Below are 9,340 nucleotides of genomic sequence, written 5' to 3' on the forward strand. Positions count from 1 at the left end.
GAGCTGGGGACCGAACCCAGGGCCTTGTGCTCGCTAGGCAAGCGCTCTACCGCTGAGCTAAATCCCCAACCCCCTATTGTTTTATTCATGTATATGATTCTGTGTGTCTATGTGAGGGCTTGTGCTTGTGAATACAATACATATATATATATATATATTATTATATTATTATTATTTTAAATTGTCTTTAACATAGAGGAAATCTCTAGGTTAATCCAACAAAGCAGTCGTAATTTTTATTTTTCTCGATGCTCCCTCACAGAGCCTGAAGGGTGCAGACTGTTTTCCAGCTTCTTCAATAAAAAAAGGTAAAAATGAATGGAAGCAAATATACAGAGAAAGGGAGAAAGCTGATGTCACACGTCTGCGGGGATTGTGAGGGTTTGAGCCCAGGGCCTCAGGCACGCTAGGCAAGTCCTCTTACCTATATATAGGACAGTTCCTGCATCCAAATCTCATAGACATCTTGAGTAAGTAGCTGAATCAGAAGACTGACCTATCGCCACTCTCGGAGAACTTCAAAGGTTTGCCCCCCCCATCAGATCTTTATTGTGTGAGCTCATACAACTCTACAAGGGCAAGCATTTGCTCATTAGACCTGGTGCTCAGAGATGTGACAATAAACAGCAGCGTCAAGGTCCCCTCAGTCCAAGACCCACCGTTCTTACTTTTTCATAGCTGCCTTCCCTTGGAATGGAATTTTTGATCATTCATGAGACTGCGACAGTCTCCACATAACTGGAGTTCCTTTGGTCCTTTGGAGCCGGAGAGATAGATGGCTCAGTGAATTAGTGCTTGCTGCTCTTAGGGAAGACTGGAGTTACATCACAGCACTTGAGTGGCTCGGCTCATAACCACCTGTAACTCTAGCTACAGGGAATCCCACACCCATAGCCACGCACACATAACTAAATAAACTTTTCTATTAGCAAAGGATTCCCTAGGGCTTCACCTTAGACGCTAGTCTTCTAAGTCATGTGACTCAGGGCAGGCCGGGCCTTTTGGGATGATGGCCCTCCAAGTTATAGCTGTCCTTGAGGCATTCATTCCCAAACCACAATTGAATCTTTATTGAGAGGGAACACAATGCCTTTCACCACTTGGCAACAGGCAGTAAGCTAAGGGAGGGGAAGAGCTCCCACCTCGGCACTAGGCCTTCCAAGTCACTGCCAGGCCTGACCAGACAGCCAAGGGCTTCTCTCTCAAGATCCTCTGTGCTTTCCCCTCCGGGACAGAAGCAGAAGGTGAGACTCTGAATCAGCAGTGTGGATGTTTTAATGTCTCAAAAAGAACTAGAGGCCACATTATTAAAATAGTCAGGCAGGTCCACTGTCCAAATGTCTATTTGGAATCATACGGTAGACTCTTTTCTAGGTTTCAAACTTAGGTTAATAACAGAAAGAAAAAAAAAAAAAACTCCTTGAAAAATGGCAGGTGTCCCACAGTGGAATGATGGTTTAGAGGGCGATTGCATTCCTTAATTGTTCTCACTAAGAAAGTAGCAGTGGAGATAAGAGGCAGGACGGAGGAATTGGGGCCGTGAAGAAGGGGTCCTAAAACCCAGATCAATAATAATATGTAACCATGAGGGACCGGAAGGTGGTGATCAAAAATGCAGACATGTTGAAGGAGAAGCAACAGCTCTAGGGGGAGTCTTAGGTATTGGAGAAGTACAACACAGAAAAGGATATTTCTGCCCATATCAAGAAGGAGCTTGACGAAAAGTACAACGCCACCTGGCACTACATCATGGGGCCGAACTTCGATAACTACGTGACACACGAAACCAAACACTTCAGCTACTTCTCCCTAAGTCAGGTGGCCATTCTTCTGCTCAAATCCGGTTAAAAGCGTGGACTGCGCCAAATACCCAATGATCCATCAAAAAATGACTGCTGGGCTGGGGATTTAGCTCAGTGGTAGAGCGCTTGCCTAGGAAGCGCAAGGCCCTGGGTTCGGTCCCCAGCTCCGAAAAAAAGAACCAAAAAAAAAAAAAAAATCTGTTGGAGGGGCTGGAGAGATGGCTCAGTGGTTAAAAGCACCCGACTGCTCTTCCAGAGGTCCTGAGTTCAATTCCCAGCAACCACATGGTGGCTCACAACCATCTGTAAAGAGATCCGATGCCCTCTTCTGGTGTGTCTGAAGACAGCTACAGTGTACTTATATATAATAAATGAATAAATCTTTAAAAAAATATATCTGTTGGAGACCTGGAGGAGGAGGAGAAGACGTGGAGGGAGATGGCTTACCTGGTAGAGGCCACATGCACAGGTCTAATGGCCTGAGTTCCACCTCAAGATCTCCTAAGCAAAGAACCGACTCCCTGTACATGTCCTCTGACCTCCACAACACCACAGCCATAGCTATGTGTGCACAGCACACAACACACATACACGCACGTGCTCACACATAAATAAACAGACATTTTCACATGGCCAAGTCCTGTGGATGACCATGGTAATTCTTACAAAGGAAAACATTTCATTGGGGCTTGCAGTTCAGAGGTTCAGTCCGGTGTCGTCATGGCTGGGGGCATGGCAGCACGCAGGCTGGTGCTGGAGGAGGAGCTAGAGATCGACCTGTGGCAGAAGGAAAAGAAAGAGAAGCTGGGCCTGGCTTGAGCATTTGGAACCTCAAAGTCTCCAACAAGGCCACACCCACTTCTATAAGGCCACACCCACTCCTACAAGGCCCCACCTCCTAACAGCGCCACTCCCCATGAGCCTATGGGAACCATTTTCATCCAAACCACCACAGTGATGAATCTTATTGAGAACTGGCTCAGAGGTGCCTTCTCAGCTATGCCTTGTGGCACACACCTATGACCCTAGTACTCAAAAGACGGAGTCTGAAGAATCAGGACTTTAAGCCAAGGCTGCGTTCAACCCTGCTTCAAAAACAACAAAACCCCCAAAGATGCCTTTTTTTTTTTTAGCCTTGATCTTAGTGATTTGCTTTTATGTTCCAAGACGTTCTTTGCCCTAGCACGCTCTTTACATTCTGTGAATGTAAATGCCACAGGGGACTTCCTGCACAGCTGAGAACTGACGGGAGTAGAGAGGAATGGCTTTTGAGAAGCCCCTTCCTGACAAGGGCTTATGGAGGCGTTGCTGTTTGCACCCAAAGGGAAGACATTTCCAAGGTCTTTTCATCACCATAAAGGAGCAGGACACCACCATCGGTCAGTGGGTGGAGGGACAGTAGAGAAAGAGCTGGAAGGTCCCCACAGAGTGGACCTTCCCAGCCAGACCTGCGGTAATAAGTAACAAGCGAGAAGATTATAGTCAAGTTTTTAAAAAAGGATTCATTTTATTACTTTATGTGACTAAATGCTCGGCCTGAATGAATGTGTATGCATCACACCATACCTGTGGAGAGTGAAAGAGGGGACCAAATTCCCTGAAACCAGACTTATAGACAAGCTACCATGTGGATGCTGGGTATTTGATACAAGTCCTCTGAAAAGAGCGACAAGTGTCTCACCCCCGGCGCAGCTCTCCAGTCCTGTGGCGGGTGATTTTATATGCATAACTCTACCAGGGAGAGGACTGTGTGAAATTTGAACGCTGGTAATGGAAAAATTGTTCAGCTTGGGGACTAAAGGCTCATGAGCTCCGGGAATACAACCCGTATTTCCTCCACCCCGCCTGTCGTCAAGGCCCAAGAAATACAGAGCACTGTTTAGCTCAGAGGCGGGTCTCATACGTTACCTATGTGGTTGACATTCGTGATGCGGGCTGTAAGAGCTGGACTGTCTGGGCTCAAGTCCTGACTCGGCTTTTTTTTTTTTTTTTTTTTTTTTTTTTTTGGTTCTTTTTTTCGGAGCTGGGGACCGAACCCAGGGCCTTGCGCTTCCTAGGCAAGCGCTCTACCACTGAGCTAAATCCCCAACCCCCTGACTCGGCTTTTTAATAGCTTTCTGACTCGCTCGTGTTATTTTCCTGATCGCTTAGCATAGTAATAACGCTCGCTGCCTACCTAACGCTCGCTGTAACCGCCATGAGGAGCTAAGGAGGTTACACAACAGGAGCCGCTAAGATGTGTCCCTGGATTCCAGAGAGCGCCCTCTGATTGGCTGGCTATTGCCGCCCGCTGCTTTTCATCTAGAAGCACCAGAGCTTTCTGGAACTGGCCAGGGCTGTGACTCTGAGCTCAGGAAAAAGGATTCCCAGGCCTGCAGAATGACAGTTTGAACGGTTTGCCTGAGCCTCTGCCCCTGAATGGAAGAGAATAGTTCCCAGCTCTGAGATGGAGACTCTATATTTACTCCAGTCTCTCCTGGGTTCCTCTCTAACCTTGCTTTCTGTGTTGTGGGTTGTCAACTGAAGCCAAATCAGAATACCTGGACATTAGAAAGTCCCAGCAGCCCTTGCTCACCTCATAAAAACTGACGAAAGACAGAAACTTCTCACTGGGAGACTTTTGTTTTTCTTTTTTCTTTTTTTTTTAAAGATTTATTCATTTATTATATATAAGTACACTGTAGCTGTCTTCAGATACACCAGAAGAGGGCATCAGATCTCTTTACAGATGGTTGTGAGCCACCATGTGGTTGCTGGGAATTGAACTCAGGACCTCTGGAAGAGCAGTCAGTGCTCTTAACTGAGCCACCTCTCCAGCCCGACTTTTGTTTTTCTTTTTCTTCTTCTTCTTTTTTTTTTTTTTTTTTTTTTTTTGTGGTTCTTTTTTTTGGAGCTGGGGACCGAACCCAGGGCCTTGCGCTTCCTAGGTAAGCGCTCTACCACTGAGCTAAATCCCCAGCCCCGACTTTTGTTTTTCTTAATGGAAGGATTTTTCCATGTAAATAACTTTATCTCTCTCTCTCTCTCTGTGTCTCTCTCGCTGTCTCTCTGTCTCTCTCTGTGTGTCTCTGTCTCTTTCTCTCTTTTAAATTACCACTAAATAAAATGTTTTTGTTTTTGTTTTTCGAGACAGGGTTTCCCTATATATAAAGCTGCCCTGGAACTTGCTTTGTAGGCCAGGCTGGCCTCCAACTTAGAGATCCATCTACCTCTGTCTCCTGAGTGCTGGGATTAAAGGTGAGCACCACCACTGCCCAACAAATAAATTGTTTATTATCTACACGGTTGTACTCAGTATCACGGATGCGACAATAGCATTGCTCCGTACTGGGGATGTAGCCCCACGGTGGAGTCAGTGCTTAGTGAAAATGGCTGACACACCAGCTTCAACCCCTAACACCAAGAACACTCAGTCACAGTAGAAGACCAATAAAGGAGATGATGAAAGCTCTCTAATACTCTAGTAAAAGGATGCAAATATTTCAACAAAATCCAGCTGAGCCAGGCATGGTGGTACACTCCTGAAGTCCCAGCAGTTAGAGTTAGAGTCATGGGTTCGAGACCAGCCTGAACATGCATAGTGAGTTACAGGATACCACAAGCTGATATAGTGAGACTTTGGCTAAAAACAAAAATAAAAACACAACAACCACACAGTGTGCTGGGGCTGTAGCTCAGGTGTACAGTGTTTGCTTAGCGTGTGTGAACCCCGCTACTGCATACATTCTGATTAAAGGCCCAAACCCGGCTCAATGGGTAGAAGCACTTGCCTTGAAAGTCTGAACAATCTGAGTTTAACACCTGAAGTTCACAGTGGAGAGAGAGAGAACTGACTCCCCAAATATGTTCTCTGACCTTCACACGCATGCTGGGGTACGCATGCGTATAAATAAAATACTTAAAAAAATAAAGTTAATGATTATACTTGGCTGTGGTGTTCCCAAGTGAGACCCCATTCCCAAACAAACAACAAACAAAAGAGCAAGAAAGTAAGCAAGGAAAGAAGTCAGCAGTTAGAAATAAGCCCTTTTGAAAGAATAGCGCGAGACGCAGTTCCCCGCAAATTATAGGAGACAGCGCCATCTACTGACCATGAAATTTGCTGGCCTCAGGCAATAGGTAGGAGGGAAGCTGAACGTCCCCAGAGAGAGCTTAGGGGAGAAGGTGTGGCTAGGAAAAGCCACCGGAGGGAAGGATGGTTTCCTCACCTGTTCAGATAATCTTTTTAATGTGCTGGTGTCTGAATGTCTGGATCCCATCTACGTTAGTTTGCTTTCCACTGCTAAAACAAATGCTGGATAAATCAACTTAATTTTAAGGGAGTCCAGCAAGATGGCTCAGCAGGTAAGGTGCTGTAAGGTGCTTGCAGGACTGATTAACCTGAGTTTGAGCCCTAGGATCTATGTGAAAGTGTAAGAGAGAACTGACTGTCCTCTGATCTCCGTGGGTATGTTGTGGTACACATCTGTCTGCCTGTCTACCTTCACATTCACACACACACACTCACACTCACACACACACACTCACACTCACTCCCTCACACTCACACATACTCACACTCATACTACACACTCACGTACACTCACATACTCACACACACACACACACACACACTCACTCACACACACACTCGAGAAATAACTTTAGTTGGTATGGTGGTTTGAATCACTATGGCCCCAATGGAAGTGTGTCACTGTTGGGGAGGGCTTTGAGAGCTCCTTTGCTCAAGCTATTTTTTTTTTTTGCCTTTATTTATTTTTTTTTTCTTTTCTTTTTTTCGGAGCTAGGGACGGAACCCAGGGCCTTGCGCTTGCTAGGCAAGCGCTCTACCACTGAGCTAAATCCCCAACCCCTATTTTTTCTTAAGATTTATTTATTCCATGTATGTGAGTACACTGTCAAAGTCTTCAGACACACCAGAAGAGGACATCGGATCCCATTACAGATGGTTGTGAGCCACCATGTGGTTGCTGGGTATTGAACTCAGGACCTCTGGAAGAGCAGTCAGTGCTCTTGACCACTGAGCCATCTCTCCAGTCCAAATATTTGCCTTTATAAGAGTTGCCTTGGTCATGGTATCTCTTCACCACAATGAAAACCCAGACTAAGAAAAGAAAGTTGGCTGGGCATGGTGGAACCGGCTTTTAGTCCCAGCACTTGGAAGACAGACACAGGCAGATCTCTGTAAAGTTTGAGAATAGCCTGGTCTACATAGTGAGTTCCAAGCCAGCCATAATTAATGTCAAAAACAATAAAATAAAACTTAAAAAAAAAACCTTTCACATAAATGAAGTAAAGATGTGTTTTGCCTCACCGTCTCTGTGGACGCCAGCCCTGCAGGCTTTGGGCCTGTGGAAGCACAGAACATCATGGATGCTCACCTCTTAGCGATCGAGAAGCAAAAGAAAGAAGGGGCTGGCATCTCAGTCTCCTCTTCAAGGGCACACCCGAGTGACCTAACTTCTTCCTGGCAACATGACTTACAACACGGGGCATCTGGAGACCATTCAAGATAAAACAACCACCACCACAACCACAACCACCACCACAACAACGTAGCATGCCTGGCCCCAATGCTCAAGCCAAGCAGAGTTGTGGTCCTGCTAAAATTCCTTCCCTCCTAAGGGCCCGACGACAAACACAGGTGTGTCCAATGAGTTCATTAGGATTCCTTACAGAGTGAGGAGTTATGGGCTCCCTCAGGGAAGCTCAAACCAGCCACAGTTCAGCTGGGCAGAGATGAGGCACACCTTGATCCCAAGCACTCAGGAGGCAGAGGTAGGCAGATCCCTGAATTCGAGGCCCAGTCTGATCTACGGAATAAGTTCCAGGACATCCAGGGCTACACAGAGAAACCCTGTGAGGAAAAAAAAAAAGGTAACCACACTGGAAGGTCTGAACCTCACAGAGATGGCAGCTTCCTCATGGCTGTGTAGACGGATAGAGCTCCCTCCCTTTACTCATCGTTGCCCACCTGTATCCCTGTGGCCTCATGCCCCAGGACCACGTACCACTAGGCCAGAAGTTCATACATCTGCTTGGGAGGGTTGGTGGGGCAAGTGACGGTCCCGTGACCCTCCCACCCTCTTCTAGAAGGAAGGTAAAGAGTCATCGGGCCCTGGTATAGTGATTTTTGCAAGTAGACAGGATAGAACTCTTGAAGATGGTGGCAGTTTGGGTCAGAAAAGTCCTGTACAACAGGCACATACCTACAATCCCAGCTCAGGAGGGAGGCAGGAGGACTAGAAGTTTAAGGTAAACTTTAGCTACAAGTTAAGCCTGGGGTCAGCCTAGACTACAGGGGATTGTTTTTTTGTTTGCTTGCTTGCTTTTGAGATTGCAAAAGGTGTTCAGGCTGGTCTGGAACTCACGGAGATCTGCACGTCTGCCTCCTGAACGGTGGGATTAGTGGTGCACACCACCACTCCTGCTCTTTAAAAGATGATTTGTTTACATTCCATTGGTCGATTCTGTATTAGCTGGTCAGCTTTCTCGGAGTGTTTCTCGATTGTGGGCACTAGTAGCTAGGGAGAGTGTGCTTTGTGGAGGCTGGAGAGATGGCCTAGAGGTTAAACACACTCGCTGCTCTTTTGGAAGACTGGAGTGAGGGGCTCAGCACCTACGTCAGGTAGCTCAACTTCCCATGACCCACAGAGCACCCAGACTCCCCCAGTCACAGGATGTTCCCCAACATGGGCCTTTTTTAAATTTTTTTTATTTATTCATTTATTATATATAAGTACACTGTAGCTGTCTTCAGATACACCAGAAGAGGGCATCAGATCTCTTTACAGATGGTTGTGAGCCACCATGTGGTTGCTGGGAATTGAACTCATGACCTCTGGAAGAGCAGTCGGGTGCTCTTAACTGCTGAGCCATCTCTCCAGCCCCCCCCCCCCAACATGGGCCTTTAAGAAAGTATTTTACACTTACCCACCACCTCTTCCTCCCTCCCTCCTCCTCCTGGAAGCTTTAGTTCACACATCAAACCAAGGACTTACCACATAAATCAACTAGGGAGGTTGAGGCCAGCCAGAGTTTCTTTCTTTCTTTTTTTAATATTTTATATATTTATTATCTATGAATACACTGTAGCTGTCTTCAGACACACCAGAAGAGGGCATCAGATTTCATTACAGATGGTTGTGAGCCACCATGTGGTTGCTGGGATTTGAACTCAGGACCTCTGGAAGAGCAGTCAGTGCTCTTAACCACTGAGCCATCTCTCCAGCCCCAGAGTCTACTTTCAACAAGCTGAAATAGCACATGGCAGTTTACCAACATATTAGACAGGTGCTCAGCGTAAGTCAACCTCCACTGGGTTAGCCTGGGTCAATCCCTGGATCCAAGAGTCTGGATACTTGTCATGGAATTGTGTTTGGGGGATAGAAGCCAACACGATCTACGACCTGAAACGTTGTCTTGGGTGATAGAAAACCCCTAGTGAAGTTAGCACATGTCAGTCACTCCAGGGAGTCACATTTTCTGTTTAAAATGAGACTCGAGGGCGAGCCCAGCAGTTTAAGAGTACTCCTGCA

The 9,340-nt window shown here is 46.5% G+C and overlaps 1 long non-coding RNA gene and 1 pseudogene across 1 annotated transcript; one reads left to right on the top strand and one right to left on the bottom strand.

Annotated features, from left to right (window-relative positions):
* The first annotated feature begins 1,584 nt into the window (after window positions 1–1,584).
* Dynll1-ps3 (dynein light chain LC8-type 1, pseudogene 3) lies at window positions 1,585–2,000 on the top strand (annotated as a pseudogene).
* A 424-nt stretch (window positions 2,001–2,424) lies between these two features.
* LOC134481080 (uncharacterized) lies at window positions 2,425–4,163 on the bottom strand. Its single transcript, XR_010056299.1, has 2 exons — window positions 3,711–4,163; window positions 2,425–2,579 (listed from the first exon to the last, which is right to left on the bottom strand). It is a non-coding gene; the product is annotated as an uncharacterized LOC134481080 (long non-coding RNA).
* Between the last annotated feature and the right edge of the window lie 5,177 nt (window positions 4,164–9,340).

This window comes from Rattus norvegicus, chromosome 11, assembly GCF_036323735.1.
Source record: "Rattus norvegicus strain BN/NHsdMcwi chromosome 11, GRCr8, whole genome shotgun sequence".
Classification (NCBI taxonomy): Eukaryota; Metazoa; Chordata; class Mammalia; order Rodentia; family Muridae; genus Rattus; species Rattus norvegicus.